Source organism: Aegilops tauschii, chromosome 7 (assembly GCF_002575655.3).
Source record: "Aegilops tauschii subsp. strangulata cultivar AL8/78 chromosome 7, Aet v6.0, whole genome shotgun sequence".
NCBI classification, from domain to species: Eukaryota; Viridiplantae; Streptophyta; class Magnoliopsida; order Poales; family Poaceae; genus Aegilops; species Aegilops tauschii.
In genome coordinates, this window is record NC_053041.3 from 539682701 (window position 1) to 539700288 (window position 17588).

A 17588-nucleotide genomic window follows, 5' to 3' on the forward strand; every position below is an offset into this window, starting at 1 on the left:
CCTCCAACCACATCCCCTTCCCCTCAGTATCCCCCCTCCCTCGTGCCTCCCCCTACCGGCATGTCAAACTGCCGCCGCCGCAACCACAGCTTCAACCACATCTATGTTCTGCTCGGATCCAGTCAGGTAACCCACCGATCTGTATCACGTCCCCGGCCTGATTGCTTAAATGGCGCCTGCGAAACATTCTCATGCCTCCAAATCCCCCCCCCCCCCCCGCGAGGAGCTGATGGCGGTCCATGGCGCAATGGCTGCTGTGTGTGTTAACCCGGAGGAACACCTCGCCTCCGCCTCCGCCGCCGACATGGTGCAGGCTCTGGCCCAGATGAAGTCCCCCAGCGACTACCCCCTAGGAATTAATAGGTAAGATCTGACCAGCTAAATCTTACCAATACCACTTGCAACGGCTATGATTTGTACGGTTGATGTATTAAGCATGTTCGTGCCTTGTTTATTTCAGTACTACACACTGTGTGATGTTCAAATATTACCGTGTCCAGCTCAATTTCACCAATACCAGCAACAAACTTACAATACATGACTCAGGATATCACTAGAGATGCTGCCCATTTGCTATTTTTAGTGGATGCTAACCATGTTGCACTTAACATGCCTGTCCATGTACTTACGCAGGGTCAGAACGGCTGATGTTTTTGTTTTCCGTCGAGGTGAGCTGCATCCCATGTCTTACAGTATTTCACATAATTTGTGCAATTGCAGTTTAACTTCTACCCATTTATTGGTTGCCTGTAGGTACACATGTCAGTGGCACTGATCCACGCTTCAACCCGGAGGAACAGCTCGCCTCCGCCGTCGCTGACTTTGGGCGAGCTCTGGCCATGATGAAGCGCCCCAGCAACTACCTCTCAGGACTTACCAAGTATGTACTCACCAATTCAATCTTACCAATACCAGTTGCAATTAATGCTATGTTCTGTACGGTCGATGTATTAAACATGTTCTAGTAAACATGCCTAACACGTTTTTGCTACTTTCCCTAGCTTTTTATAGACATCTGGGCCATTCTCTGCTCTAGCAGTACCTGCCTTATGATGTTTAACTACGCCAATTGCATTTTTATCAGTACCGGTTTCAATGTCTATTCAGCCTGTTGCAATTAACAGTTGAATCCATTTTTAAACAGTTGCATTTCAATGGCTACAAACTTACAAAACATGACTTAGGATGTTGTTAAGCCTGTTGCAATTAACAGTTGTATCCATTTTTTAATCTGTCCATTTTCTACCATGCTACTCTCCGCAATGAAGATATACTAGAGATGCTGCCCCATTTGCTATTTTTTGTGGATGCTAACCCTGTTGTACTTAACATGCTTGTCCATGTACTTACGCAGGGTCATAACGGCCGATGCTGTTGTTTGCCGTCAAGGTTAGCTGCATCCCATGTCTTACAGTATTTCACATCATTTGTGCAATTGCAGTTTAATTTCTACCATTTACTGGTTGCCTGTAGGTACACATGTCAGTGGCACTGATCCACGCTTCGACCCGGAGGAACAGCTCACCTCCGTCGCCGCTGACTTCGGGCGGGCTCTGGCCAAGATGAAGTGCCCCAGCAACTACCTCTCAGGACTTACCAAGTATGTACCCACTAGTTCAATCTTACCAATACCAGTTGCAATTAATGGCTATGTTTTGTATTGTCGATGTATTAAGCATGTTGTAGTAAACATGCCTAACACGTTTGAGCTATTTTCCCTAACTTTTTATAGACAACTGGGCCATTATCTGCTCTGGCAGCACCTGCCCTATGATGTTTAACTCTGCCAATTGCATTTTTATCAGTACCGGTTGCAATGGCCATTAAGCCTGTTGCAATTAACAGTTGTATCCATTTTTAAAGAGTTGTATTTCAATGGCTACAATCTTACAAAACATGAATTAGGATGTTGTTAAGCCTGTTGCAATTAACAGTTGTATCCATTTTTTAATCCATCCCTTTGCTACCGTGCTACTCTTTCGAAATGAAGATATCACTACAGATGCTGCCGTTTTATTACCATTTGCTATTTTTGGTGGATGTTAACTCTGTTGTAGTTAACATTGGCTTTCCATGTACTTACACAGGGCTACAATGGGCGATGCTGTTGTTTGCCGTCGAGGTTAGCTGCATCCCGTGTCTTATACACCATCTATTCCTAAATATAAGTATTTTTAGAGATTCCAATATAGACTACATAAGGAGCAAAATGAGTGAATCTAGATTCTAATCTAAACTATATCTATAATTCTATATACATCCGTATGTAGTTCATATTGATATCTCAAAAAATACTTGTACTTAGGAACAATGGTAGTTGTATTTTACATCATTTGTGCAATCTCAGTTTAGCTTCTAACATTTACTGGTTGCTTGTAGGTACATATATAAGGGGTACTGATCCACGCTTCGATCCCTTATGCGTATGGGGCAATGAGATATTCATGAACAAGCGTCAAGTGAGGAAACTAAGAAAGATTGTTAGGCGAAAGAAACGGGTGATTGGAATTAAGCTCTTTATTTACACTTTGTCGAAGACAACAGTGAACTTTAGGATGGTAAGTAATGTGTTGCCTTTTCCCCCTGCCCACAACAAGTTACTCTATTAGACCTCAGTATCTGATATTTTTCTCTTTTCAGTGGTTTCCGAAGCTATTTACTGATGATTACCTTGCAAACTACATGACCGGAGTGGAGGCAACTAAGGTTAAAGTATACAATTCATGCTACCATGATAATTCTCTAGAAGTCTTCCTGAAGGCGGTGAAGGATGGGCGGGCGATCGTCACAAGGGGTTGGACAAAAGTGGTTCGTGCCTATGGCATGCAGGAAGGCACATTATGGGCATTCCGCTTCTTCAACACCGTCGGCAGTCAAAATGATTTACACTTGTCTCTTCACCTTTACCGCCTTTAAATACTGCGGTTCATCATAGTTAATTGTTGCCTAATCCTGTAATTACTGAACATATTGTACTAGCAATTTTATTTATGGATTCGTTGTTGAACCATTGTGCTGAGAATTTGAATTGCACATTTTGTATTTCAAAATTTCCAATTAGAATAATAAATTACACGCAAAAATAAAAATAGAACAGACGGTCATGGACCTTTGCAAACGGTTCTAGCAGTAAAAGCGCTTGCGATGGATAGCCCAATGCCACACAGTTTTCTACATCAAATCGTGTGTGATGTAGTTAATGAAAGCAAACAGTTAACCAAGGCAGAGCATGTGTGATAGTTACACCTTTCACACACGAGCGTATACATAAAACCGTGTGGGATGTACATAAGAACGGAAACGTATTCCTTGGATTGACTGTGTGTGATATACATACGAATGAAAATGTTTTCTGGGATTCACCGTGTGGGATGTACATACCTCCGGAAATGATTTTCTCGGATTACCGTGTGGGATGTACATGCCTATGGAAATGATTTTCTCGGATTACCGTGTGGGATGTACATACCTACGGAAATGATTGGGTTTCGATGCCTCGCCCGGTCGCACACGGCCCCAGCCTGGGTCCCAAGAGGGCCTATCCCCAACAATTTCTGGGTCATGTGGGAAGGACACCCTATCGCACACACTCACTTGGCGACGGTTCCAAATGTCGTCGCGCGAATGGGTAAAAAACCGTTTGTTTAGGACCGACGCGCACCAGTGACTCATCATGAGAATAACCCACCTAGCATGGAAGATATAGACAGCCCTAGTTGATACATGAGCTATTCGAGCATACAAACCAGAATTTCATTTGTAGGTTTAGAGTTTGGCACATACAAATTTACTTGGAACGGCAAGTAAATACCGCATATAGGAAGGTATGGTGGACTCATATGGAATAACTTTGAGGTTTATGGAAGTGGATGCATAAGCAATATTCCCGCTTAGTACAAGTGAAGGCTAGAAAGAGACTGGGAAGCGGCCAACTAGAGAGCAACAACAGTCATGAACATGCATTCAAATTAATCAACACTGAGTGCAAGCATGAGTAGGATATAATTCACCATGAACATAAATATCGTGGAGGCTATGTTGATTTTGTTTCAACTACATGCATGAACATGTGCCAAGTCAAGTCACTCGAATCGTTCAAAGGAGGATACCACCCTATCATACCACATCAACCATTTTAATAGCATGTTGGCACGCAAGGTAAACCATTATAAACTCCTAGCTAATTAAGCATGGCATGAGCAACTATAATCTCTAATTGTCATTGCAAACATGATTCATTCATAATAGGCTGAATCAGGAACGATGAACAAATCATATTTACAAAAAGAAGATAGGTCGAGTTCATACCAGCTTCTCTCATCTCAATCGGTCCATCATATATCGTCATTATTGCCTTTCACTTGCACGACCGAACGGTGTGGATAATAATAATAATAATAATAATAATAGTGCACATGCATTGGAGTAAGCTGGAATCTGCAAGCATTTAATACATGGGAGAAGACAAGGTAATATGGGTTCTTGGTTAAATCGACAATAATGCATATGAGAGCCACTCAACATTTTCATCATGGTCTTCTCCTCTCGACCCCCAAAGAAAAGAAATAAAATAAAACTATTTACACGAGAAAGCTCCCAACAAACAAAAGAAGAACGAGAAGTCTTTTTGGGTTTTCTTTTAATTACTACTACTACAGGCATGGAAAGTAAACTAGCTAAAAGCTACAACTAATTTTTTTGTTTTTCTTAAGGTTTTTCAAACTCACAAGAAGAAGGCTTAGAAGAGAAAATAAACTTGCATGGATAGTACAATGAAAAAGTATGAGCGGCGACAACTAGAATGAGTGTGTGAACATGAATGTAATGCCGGTGAGAAATACATACTTTCCCAAGCTATGTACTCCCCAAGCTTAGGCTTTTAGCCTAAGTTGGTCTAGGGCCACGGCTGGCGTGGCGGATATCCAAAGTCGTAACTAGGGTTGTACTGAGATGCAGCAGCTACTGCCTCAAGAGCTGCAGCTTGGAGGCGAGCTGCTTTCGTACTCCTCTCATACTCGTTCGCTTCCTTCCTGGTTATAACATATCTCCTTTTTTCCTGAAACTTAAAGAAAGTAGGAGCAGGGAGGGCAATATGGACAGTGCGCCGTCTGTCAAAGATTAGTCGGTACTGGAGGAACTGTTCATTCCTCTGAACAAACTGATGGCGAACCATAGCATTATAATCTAGATAAGCAGGAGACAACTCTATATCATTTTCATGTATGGGTACATCAAGATAATTAGCTACACGAGTTGCATAAATTCCACCAAACAAATCTCCGCTTGTACCGTTAAGATGCAACAATGGCCCCCAAGTTATATTATTTATCTCCTAATACCGCACTCTTGAGGACACTAAGATCTGGAACGCACATGTGACAAGCCTCATCTTTACCGTTGATGCATCTACCTATAAAGAGAGCAAAATAATGTATGGAAGGGAAATGAATGCTCCCTATGGTAGCTTGTGTGATTTCTCTAGATTCCCCCACAGTGATACTAGCAAGAAAGTCTTTATATTCAGATTTGCGAGGTTCACTAACATTGCCCCACTGCGGGAGTTTACAAGCAGTATTAAAATCTTCTAGGTCCATGGTATATGATTTATCATAAAGATCAAATAGAACAGTGTGAGAATTGCGCGAGGATGTAAATTTAAACCTTCTCACAAAGGAATCAGTTAGGAAGTAGTATTGTGGGCACTTATCTGACATGAAGCCCTCAAGATCAGCATTACGCACATACGCGTCAAATTCATTCTTGATGTCTGCCTGGACCATAAACTCTTCTGACGGCCATTCACAAGGCCGCACTTGAGCTTCCGTCGGTGGTTCATCGTCCGGCTCACATATCGCGAACCTTGGTCCTTGCTTCCTTGAGGAAACGCCTTGGTACATTTTCCTAAACATTTTTCTTTCTCTGAAAAATTTCTGAAAATTTTAGTGACTCAAAATAAAAGTGAACGAAACTAAACAAGATTGTTAGCAACTACTCCCACAAGTGCCTAGAGACTATATCAAGCATTAGAACTACTTGGGACCATATAAATTTGACATGCAAGCTCAAGAACAGGGTCACCTAAGCAGCCTAAATTTGCAATAAATAAAGCACTAGAACAAAAACTAATTGGACCATTGGAGGAGTCACATACCGAAGAACAGTCCCCCAAAATAGTTTTGTGAATGAAGCTTTGAGCAAGGAGATCGAAAATGGCAGCAAGATGAGCTAGAACACGGGTTTGAGCTATGGGAGGATTTTTTCTGGAGGAAGACGAAGTGAGTGGGTGCTGGAATAAGTGGAGGGGTCCACGTGGGGCCCACGAGGCAGGGGGCGCACCCCAGGGGGGCCTGCACCCTCATGGCCAAATGTTGGGGGCCCCTGGTGTGTTCTCAGTGCCAGATATTCTTAAATATTGTACAAAAAATCATATTTCATTTTCGGGACGTTTGGAGAACTTCTATTTTCGGGGTATTTTTTTATTGCAAGGATAATTCAGAAAACAGATAGGAAATACTATTATTTCTTTATTTAATATAAATATCAGAAAGTAGAAGGAGGGTACAGAGAGCTGTGCTTTCTAACTTCATCCATCTCATGCTCATCAAAAGGAATCCACTAACAAGGTTGATCAAGCCTTGTTAACAAACTCTTTCCGAATAACATGAAATCGGAGAATTTTCGAATAACACTAGGTTACCTCAACGGGGATATGCACGTACCCAACAATAAGAATATCATATTTCTTCTTGACGGTAGGAAGAGGGAATTCAAAACCTCCAATAGTAATCGTTGAAATTTTTCCAATAGAATTGATACTATGGACTTGAGGTTGTTTCCTCAGAAAGTGTACCGTATGCTCATTACCATTAACATGAAAAGTGACATTGCCTTTGTTGCAATCAATAACAGCCCCTGCAGTATTCAAAAAGGGTCTACCAAGGATAATCGACATACTATCATCCTCGGGAATATCAAGAATAACAAAGTCCGTTAAAATAGCAACGTTTGCAACCACAACAGGCACATCCTCACAAATGCCGACAGGTATAGCAGTTGATGTATCGGCCATTTGCAAAGATATTTCAGTAGGTGTCAACTTATTCAAATCAAGTATGCGATATAAAGAGAGAGGCATAACACTAACACCGGCTCCAAGATCACATAAAGCAGTTTTAACATAGTTTCTTTTAATGGAGCATGGTATAGTTGGTACTCCTGGATCTCCATGTTTCTTTGGTATTCCACCCTTAAAAGTATAATTGGCAAGCATGGTGGAAATTTCAGCTTCTGGTATCTTTCTTTTATTTATAACAATATCTTTCATGTACTTAGCATAAGGATTCATTTTAAGCATATCAGTCAGACGCATATGCAAAAAGATAGGTCTAATCATTTCAGCAAAGCGCTCAAAATCCTCATCATCCTTTTTCTTGGATGGTTTAGGAGGGAAAGGCATGGGTTTCTGAACCCATGGTTCTGTTTCTTTACCGTGCTTCCTAGCAACAAAGTCTCTCTTATCATAACGTTGATTCTTTGATTGTGGGTTATCAAGATCAACAGCAGGTTCAATCTCTACATCATTGTTATTGCTAGGTTGAGCATCGACATGAACATCATCATTAACATTATCACTAGGTTCATGTTCATTACCAGATTGTGTTTCAGCATCAGAAATAGAAATATCATTGGGATTCTCAGGTGTGTCAACAACAGGTTCACTAGAAGCATGCAAAGTCCTATCATTTTTCCTTTTCTTCCTCTTAGAAGGACTAGGTGTATCAACATTAGTTCTCTGAGAATCTTGCTCAACTCTATTATGGTGGCCCTCAAGATACAAAGGTTCCTGAGTCATTTTACCCCCTCTAGTCATAACTCTGACAACATTACCATTTTTCTTATTATTTAATTCATTGAGCAAATCATCTTGTGCTTTAAGCACTTGTTCTACCTGAGTGGTAACCATAGAAGGATGTTTACTAATAAGTTTAAGGTCACCTTTGACTCTAGACATATAATCACTCAAGTGTTCAATCATATAAGCATTTCATTTCAATTGTCTACCGACATAAGCATTGAAGTTTTCTTGTTTAATAATAAAATTATCAAACTCATCCAAGCATTGGCTAGCAGACTTATTACGAGGAATATCACCTTCATCAAATCTATAGAGAGAATTTACCTTTACTACCTGTGTCGGGTTATCAAGACCATGTATTTCTTCAATAGGTGGTAAATTTTAACATCTTTAGCTTTAATACCCTTTTCTTTCATAGATTTCTTTTCCTCTTGCATATCTTCAGGACTGAGAAATAAAATACCCCTTTTCTTCGGAGTTGGATTAGGAGTAGGTTCAGGAAGTGTCCAATCATTATCATTACTTGGTATATTATTCAATAGCAATTCAGCTTGCTTAACAGTTCTTTCCCTGAAAACACAACCAGCACAACTATCCAGGTGGTCTCTGGAAGCATCGGTTAGTCCATTATAAAAGATATCGAGTATTTCATTTTTCTTGAGAAGATGATCAGGCAAAGCATTAAGTAATCGGAGAAGCCTCCCCCAAGCTTGTGGGAGACTCTCTTCTTCAATTTGCAAAAAAATTATATATTTCCCTTAAGGCAGCTTGTTTCTTATGAGCGGGGAAATATTTAGCAGAGAAGTAATAAATCATATCCTGGGGACTACGCAGACAACCAGGAGCAAGAGAATTAAACCATCTTTTAGCATCACCCTTTAATGAGAACGGAAATAACTTAAGGATATAGTAGTAACGAATTTTTCCCTCATGAGTGAATAGGGTGGCTATATCATTTAATTTAGTAAGATGTGCCACAACAGTTTCAGATTCATAGCCATAAAAAGGATCAACCAAAGTAATTAACTAAGGATTGACAGTCAAATCATAATCCTTATCAAAAATACAGATAGGTGAAGTAGCAAAAGCAGGGTCGTATTTCATTCTAGCATTCAAAGACTTTTCTTTCAGCTTAGCTAACAGTTTCTTATGATCATATCTATCTTTGCAAGCAAAAAGATCTTTAGCAGTTTCTTCATCCATAACATAACCCTCAGGCACATCAGGCATTTCATATCTAGGGGGAGAATCTTCATCATCACTTTCATCAATATTATCTGTTTCAATAATTTCATTCTCTATAACCCTAGCAAGTTGTTCATCAAGAAATTCACCTAATGGCACAATATTATCAAGCATAGAAGTAGTTTCATCATAAGCATCATGCATAGCAGAAGTGGCATCATCAATAACATGCGACATATCAGAATCAATAGCAGGAGTAGGTTTAGGTGTCGCAAGTTTACTCAAAACAGAAGGAGAATCAAGTGCAGAGCTAGATGGCAGTTCCTTACCTCCCCTCGTAGTTGAGGGATAAATCTTGGTTTTTTCGTCTTTCAAGTTCCTCATAGTGATCAACAGATATAAATCCCAAGTGACTCAAAGAATAGACCTATGCTCCCCGGCAACGGTGCCAGAAAATAGTCTTGATAACCCACAAGTATAGGGGATCTTTTCGAGGGTAGAGTATTCAACCCAAATTTATTGGTTCGACACAAAGGGAGCCAAAGAATATTCTCAAGTATTAGCAGCTGAGTTGTCAATTCAACCACACCTGAAAGACTTAATATCTGCAGCAAAGTATTTAGTAGCAAAGTAGTATGGAAGTAACAGTAGCAGTTTTTGTAGTAATCGTAACAGTGGCAACAGAAAACTAACTAAGCAAAGATCAATATGTGAAAAGCTCGTACGCAATGGATCAATGATGGATAATTATGTCGGATGTGATTCCTCATGCAACAGTTATAACATAGGGTGACATAGAACTAGCTCCAGTTCATCAATGTAATGTAGGCATGTATTCTGAATATAGTCATACGTGCTTATGGAAAAGAACTTGCATGACATCTTTCGTCCTACCCTCCCGTGGCAATGAGGTCCTATTGGAAACTAAGGGATATTAAGGCCTCCTTTTAATAAAGTACCAGACCAAAGCATTAACACTTAGTGAATACATGAACTCCTCAAACTACGGTCATCACCGGGAGTGGTCTCGATTATTGTCACTTCGGGGTTGCCGGATCATAACACATAGTAGGTGACTATTGACTTGCAAGATAGGATCAAGAACTCACATATATTCATGAAAACATAATAGGTTCAGATCTGAAATCATGGCACTCGGGCCCTAGTGACAAGCATTAAGCATAGCAACATCAATCTTAGAACATAATAGATACTAGGGATCAAACCCTAACAAAACTAACTCGATTACATGGTAAATCTCATCCAACCCATCACCGTCCAACAAGCCTATGATGGAATTACTCACGCACGACGGTGAGCATCATGAAATTGGTGATGGAGGATGGTTGATGATGACGACGGCGACAGATTCCCCTCTCCGGAGCCTCGAACGGACTCCAGATCAGCCCTCCCAAGAGAGATTAGGGCTTGGCGGTGGCTCCGTATCGTAAAACGCGATGAATCCTTCTCTCTTATTTTTTTTCTCCCTGAACGTGAATATATGGAGTTGGATTTGAGGTGGGTGGAGTCTCAGGGGGCCCACGAGGCAGGGGGCGCGCCCCAGGGGGGTGGGCGCGCCCTGCACCCTTGTGGACAGGGTGTGGGCCCCCTGATGCTGATTCTGTCGCCATTATTTTTTATTATTTCCAAAATGTGTCTCCGTGGATTTTCAGGTCATTCCTAGAACTTTTATTTCTGGACAAAAATAACACCATGGCAATTCTGCTGAAAGCAGCGTCAGTCCGGGTTAGTTCCAGTCAAATCATGCAAGTTAGAGTCCAAACAAAGGGCAAAAGTTTTTGGAAAAGTAGATACGTTGGGGACGTATCACTATATTTCCAAGTTGTCAAGCATGCTTGGTTTCGTTATACATTGTGCAATGTGGTGCTCAGTTAACATTTGGTTCATTTGTGTTGTGGTGTGTAGTTAACTGTTTGGTTCAATTCCGCAATGCGATGTTCAATAGTTGTGGGTGCATTTTGTTATTGTATACCATGTGAGGAATAAATTGAATTTGGCTGTAGTAAATACATGAGAAACAAATGCAATTGCTACAATTGCTTGTAGTTAACTGTTGGGTTAACTGTCTGATCTTCTATTAGGAGTATGTTATATTGTGCAATGTGGTGCTCAGTTAATGTTTGGTTCATTTGTTGTGGTGTTTAGTTAACTGCTTGGTTCAATTTTGCAATGCGATGTCCAATTGTCGTGGGTAGAAATTTGTATTGTTGTGCATGTGAGGAATAAATTGAATTTGGCTGCACTTAATACATGAGAAACATATACAAGTGCTATATTTCCTAGTTCTTAATCATGCTTGCTTCGGATAAATGGATTTTCCGTGCGACTTGAATTAATCTGATGAATCTGCAATGTGCTTATTTTTCATCAACATATTTTACCGATAGCATGCGAACCCTTACTTAACCTGACGACTAAGTACCTTATATGTGTTGTAGGAAACAATGGGAAGCACTGAGGTTTACAATCGAGGTTAGCATGTGCATGGTCCGTTCTCTAATAGCACATTATTGTGCAATTGCAGGAACCATTCTCGTATTTTGGTTTTTAACAATTTGGTGTTGCACATGTAGGTCCTGGTGTCAGAGGTTTTGACCCACTGTTCGACCCTTTTTGCATATGGGGGAATGAGTTGTCCATGAATATCAATCAAATCAAGAAACTCAGAAAGATTGTTAGGATAAAGAAACTAGCGACAAAAAACAACAAGATCTTTGTCTGCATAATGAAGAAGACATCAGTTCACTACAAGATGGTACTAACTATTATACCTTGCCTTTTTTATTCCTTTGCCCCATTTCTAATATAGAGAAGATATTTATGCACATCCTTGTTTTCAGGCCTTTCCAAAGCAATACATTGATGATTACCTCTCAAACCACCTCTATGGTCAGGAGGCGAGGAACGTTTTCATACAACACCCACAGTTCAATATTGAAGGGTTCCTGAAGAGGACGAAGGACGGACGGTCAATCATCCACAGGCACTGGCCTAAAGTTGCAAAGACCTTCAACATGAATGAAGGCTCAATATCCGCCTTCCGCTTCAGCAGTTTTCCAGATGAGATACATCTGTCTATATACCGTGTATGATGCTAATTTCGAAAAGTTCTACATGTTGCATGTGGAACTTGGTGCTAGTGCAGTTCTGTAATGGGGTAGCTGAGTGCTGAAGCTATAACATGTTGTACTCTGATGTATTTCAATTATGAAATTCTACTTCCTTAATATGGAAATGAAATATATTGTGTGCTAATATGAATGTCAATTAGATTAACAAATGGATTATTAATAATAGGGCAATTAGCCTGCTAATTAGGTTTTGCTATTGCAAACGGTTATTCAAAAAATACCATGGGCGATGACCTCAGGCAACGCACACAGTTTCCAGGAATAAACCGTGTTGGATCAATGAACAATCACACATGACTTTCTCTTGAAAACTGTTTGCGTTAGGCCATGATGACCGACAAGTATGGGGGATCTATCATAGTCCTTTCGATAAGTAAGAGTGTCGAACCCAACGAGGAGCAGAAGGAAATGACAGGCAGTTTTCAGTAAGGTATTCTCTGCAAGCACTGAAATTATCGGTAACAGATAGTTTTGTGATAAGGTAATTCGTAACAGGTAACAAGTAACAAAAGTAAACAAGGGGCAGCAAGGTGGCCCAATCCTTTTTGTAGCAAAGGACAAGCCTAGACAAACTCTTATATAAAGGAAAGCGCTCCCGAGGACACATGGGAATTATCGTCAAGCTAGTTTTCATCATGCTCATATGATTCGCGTTCGTTACTTTGATAATTTGATATGTGGGTGGACCCGTGCTTGGGTACTGCCCTTCCTTGGACAAGCATCCCACTTATGATTAACCCCCCTCGCAAGCATCCGCAACTACGAAAGAAGAATTAAGGTAAACCTAGCCATAGCATGAAGCATATGGATCCAAATAAGCCCCTTACGAAGCAACGCATAAACTAGGGTTTAAGCTTCTGTCACTCTAGCAACCCATCATCTACTTATTACTTCCCAATGCCTTCCCCTAGGCCCAAACAATGGTGAAGTGTCATGTAGTCGACGTTCACATAACACAACTAGAGGAAAGACAACATACATCTCATCAAAATATCGAACGAATACCAAATTCACATGATTACTTATAACAAGACTTCTCCCATGTCCTCAGGAACAAACATAACTACTCACAAATCATATTCATGTTCATAATCAGAGGGGTATTAATGTGCATAAAGGATCTGAACATATAATCTTCCACCGAATAAACCAACTAGCATCAACTACAAGGAGTAATCAACACTACTAGCAACCCACAGGTACCAGTCTGAGGTTTTGAGACAAAGATCGGATACAAGAGATGAACTAGGGTTTGAGAGGAGATGGTGCTGGTGAAGATGTTGATGGAGATTGACCCCCTCCCGATGAGAGGATCGATGGTGATGACCATGGTGACGATTTCCCCCTCCCGGAGAGATGTTTCCCCGGCAGAACAGCTCCGCCGGAGCCCTAGATTGGTTCCGCCTCAAGACGGCGGCGCTTCGTCCCGAAAGCTTCCTTATGATTTTTCCAGGGCAAAATACAACATATACCAAAAGATGGGCATCGGGGGGCTTCCAGGTGGCCCACGAGGCAGGGGGCGCGCCCAGGGGGTAGGGCGTGCCCTCCACCCTCGTGGACATTGGGTGGCCCCCCTCTGGTGCTTTCTTCGCCCAATATTTTTAATAAATTCCAAAGCTGACTTTCGTTGAGTTTCAGGACTTTTGAAGTTGTGCGAAATAGGTCTCTAATATTTGCTCCTTTTCCAGCCCAAAATTCCAGCTGCCGGCATTCTCCTTCTTCATGTAAACCTTGTAAAATAAGAGAGAAAAGGCATAAGTATTGTGACATAATGTGTAATAACAGCCCATAATGCAATAATATCGATATAAAAGCGTGATGCAAAATGGACGTATCAACTCCCCCAAGCTTAGACCTTGCTTGTCCTCAAGCGGAAGCCGATATCGAAAAATATGCCACATGTTTAGAGATAGAGGTGTCGATAAAATAAAATACAGACATGAGGGCATCATGATCATTCTTAGAATAGCAACATATATGTATTGTCATATGATTTCTTATGCTGAAGTAACAATCAATTCACAATGTAAAGTATGAATCATAAACTTCATTGAAAAACTAGTAAACTAAAGTATCTGTCATTGAAGCAATTGCAATTTATCATAACATCGGAAAGATTCAATATAAGAGCTTTTCAGCAAGTCCACATACTCAACCATCATTTATTCTTTCACAATTGCTAACACTCATGCAATACTTATGGGTATGAAGTTTTAATCGGACACAGAGAAAGATAGGGGCTTTATAGTTTTGCCTCCCAACCTTTTACCTCAAGGGTAACATCAACAATAATGCTTTATGAAAACCCACATCCAATTGGATATATATATCAGGATCTTTCCAACACATAGTGCTTGCCAAAGGATAAAGTGTAAAAAAGGAAAGGTGAAGATCACCATGACTCTTGTATAAGGTATAAGACAAAAATAAAAGATAGGCCCTTCGAAGAGGGAAGCAGAGGTTGTCATGTGCTTTTATGGTTGGATGCACAAAATCTTAATGCAAAAGAACGTCACATTATATTGCCACTTGTGATAGGGACCTTTATTATGTAGTTCGTCGCTTCTATTTCTTCCATATCACAAGCTCGTATAAAGCCTATTTTCTCCACATTAATAGATCATACATATTTAGAGAGCAATTTTTATTGCTTGCAACAATGGAAACTTACTTGAAGGATCTTACTCAATCCATAGGTATATATGGTGGACTCTCATGGCAAAACTGGGTTTAAGGATATTTGGAAGCACAAGTAGTATCTCTACTTGGTGCAAAGAATTTGGCTAGCATGAGGGGGAAAGGCAAGCTCAACATGTTGGATGATCCATGACAATATAATTTATTTTGGATATAAGAAAACATAACCCATTACGTTGTCTTCCTTGTCCAACATCAACTTTTTAGCATGTCATATTTTAATGAGTGTTCACAATCATAAAAGATGTCCAAGATAGTATATTTATATGTCAAAACCTCTCTTTCTTTATTACTTCCTATTAATTGCAACGATGACCAAAACTATGTTTGTCAACTCTCAACAACTTTTATTCATCATACTCTTTATATGTGAAGTCATTACTCTCCATAAGATCAATATGATCACTTCATTTCTTTTTATTCTTTATTTTTTCTTTTCCTTTATTCCCTCAAGATCATAGAAAGATAACCAAGCCCTCGACTCAAGACTAATCTTTATTATGTATAGCTCACGGACTCGATTATATAGATAAGGATCGACACAAAAACTTAAAGCTAGATCATACTAAACTTTATTCTACTAGATCAAGATATAACCAAAAGGATCGAACTAAGAAAAATGGTAAAGATAGAAGTGTGATGGTGATACGATACCGGGGCAGCTCCCCCAAACTTGGTAGTTTCCAAGGGGAGTGCCCATACCTATGTATTTATGTCTCTTTCTTCGGAGGTAGTGATGTGATATTTTTGGCGATGATGCCCCTTAGGATATGGTTCTCTTCCTCGAGCTCATTGACTTGCTGCTTAAGATCCATTGTTTCCTTCCAGAGTTTACCCGTGACGGCTAAAGCTTCTTTCACCCATGGATGTTGCATAGCTGCGGGAGAACAAGTAACACTCTTTTTCATATTTTCATAATAAAGAAATCTAGCATTGGGAGGGATGACCGAATTTTGAATTGCTGAGCTCTGGAGTTCCTCCATCATAAATCTGGCCTCGAGACGAGAGGTAACTTCTTGATCTTCCTCCATGGCATCTATCCTTTTCAAGTCGGCCTCCATCTCTTCCTCAGTTGATGGCCCAAAGTGATCGGCATCGATGTTTGCTTTTGGCCACAGTGTCGGGTGAGATACTCGGCTCTCCTCGATGGACTCTTGAGAAGACATCTTGATCTAATCTGCGGCAGAAACAACTCAAAACCAAAACAGAGGTTTTTGTCGTGGTACGGTGGTCAAAACCTTCAGGAGATTATATAATGAATTTTTACTGACCAAAAGAAGTATCGTGCAAGAAAACGGAGTCCGGAGGGCACACGAGGTGTCCACGAGGCAGGGGGCGCACCCAGGGGGTAGGGCGTGCCCTACACCCTCATGGATGCCTCGTGTCCCTTTCGGACTACTTCTATTTTCCTATTTTTTTAATATTTCAAAACAGAGAAAAATTGCTATTAGAACTGTTTTGGAGTCGGTTTACTTACCGTACCACATACCTATTCCTTTTCGGAGTCTGAAACATTCTGGAAAGTGTCCCTTATGTACTCCTCCGGGGTTACAGTGTCAATAACATTGGTTTCAACATTTATGGGATTACCTGAGATATAATGTTTGATTCTTTGACCGTTCACCACCTTCGGATTTGTGCCTTCGAAGTTGTTGATTTTTATGGCACCAGAATGATAGACCTCCTCGATAACGTAAGGACCTTCCCATTTAGAGAGGAGTTTTCCTGCAAAAAATCTTAAACAAGAGTTGTATAACAAAACATAATCACCTACATTAAACTCACGCTTTTGTATCCTTTTGTCATGCCATCTTTTAACTTTTTCTTTAAACAGTTTGGCATTCTCATAGGCCTGGGTTCTCCACTCATCAAGTGAGCTAATGTCAAATAGTCTCTTCTCACCGGCAAGTTTGAAATCATAATTGAGCTCTTTAATGGCCCAATATGCCTTATGTTCTAGTTCGAGAGGTAAGTGACATGCTTTTCCATAAACCATTTTATACGGAGACATACCCATAGGATTTTTATATGCAGTTCTATAGGCCCATAATGCATCATCAAGTTTCTTGGACCAATTCTTTCTAGATCTATTAACAGTCTTTTGCAAAATTAATTTAATCTCTCTATTACTCAGTTCTACTTGACCACTAGACTGTGGGTGGTATGGAGATGCAATTCTATGATCAACATCATACTTAGCAAGCATTTTACGAAAAGCACCATGAATAAAATGTGAACCACCACCAGTCATTAAGTATCTAGGGACTCCAAACCTCGAAAAAATAACTTCTTTAAGCATCTTAATAGAGGTGTTATGATCACCACTACTAGTTGGAATAGCTTCTACTCACTTAGTAACGTAATCAAAAGCAACTAAAATATGTGTGTACCCATTAGAGGAAGGAAACGGTCCCATATAATCAAAGCCCCAAACATCAAATGGTTCAATAAGAAATGAATAGTTCATAGGAATTTCTTGATGTCTACAAATATTACCAATTCTTTGACATTCATCACAAGACAAGACAAACTTACGGGCATCTTTGAAGAGAGTAGGCCAATAAAAATCGGATTGCAATACCTTATGTGCAGTTCTATCTCTAGCGTGGTGTCCTCCATAAGCCTCGGAGTGACACTTGTGTAGGATCTGTTCTTGTTCATGCTCAGGTACACAACGTCTAATAACACCATCCACTCCT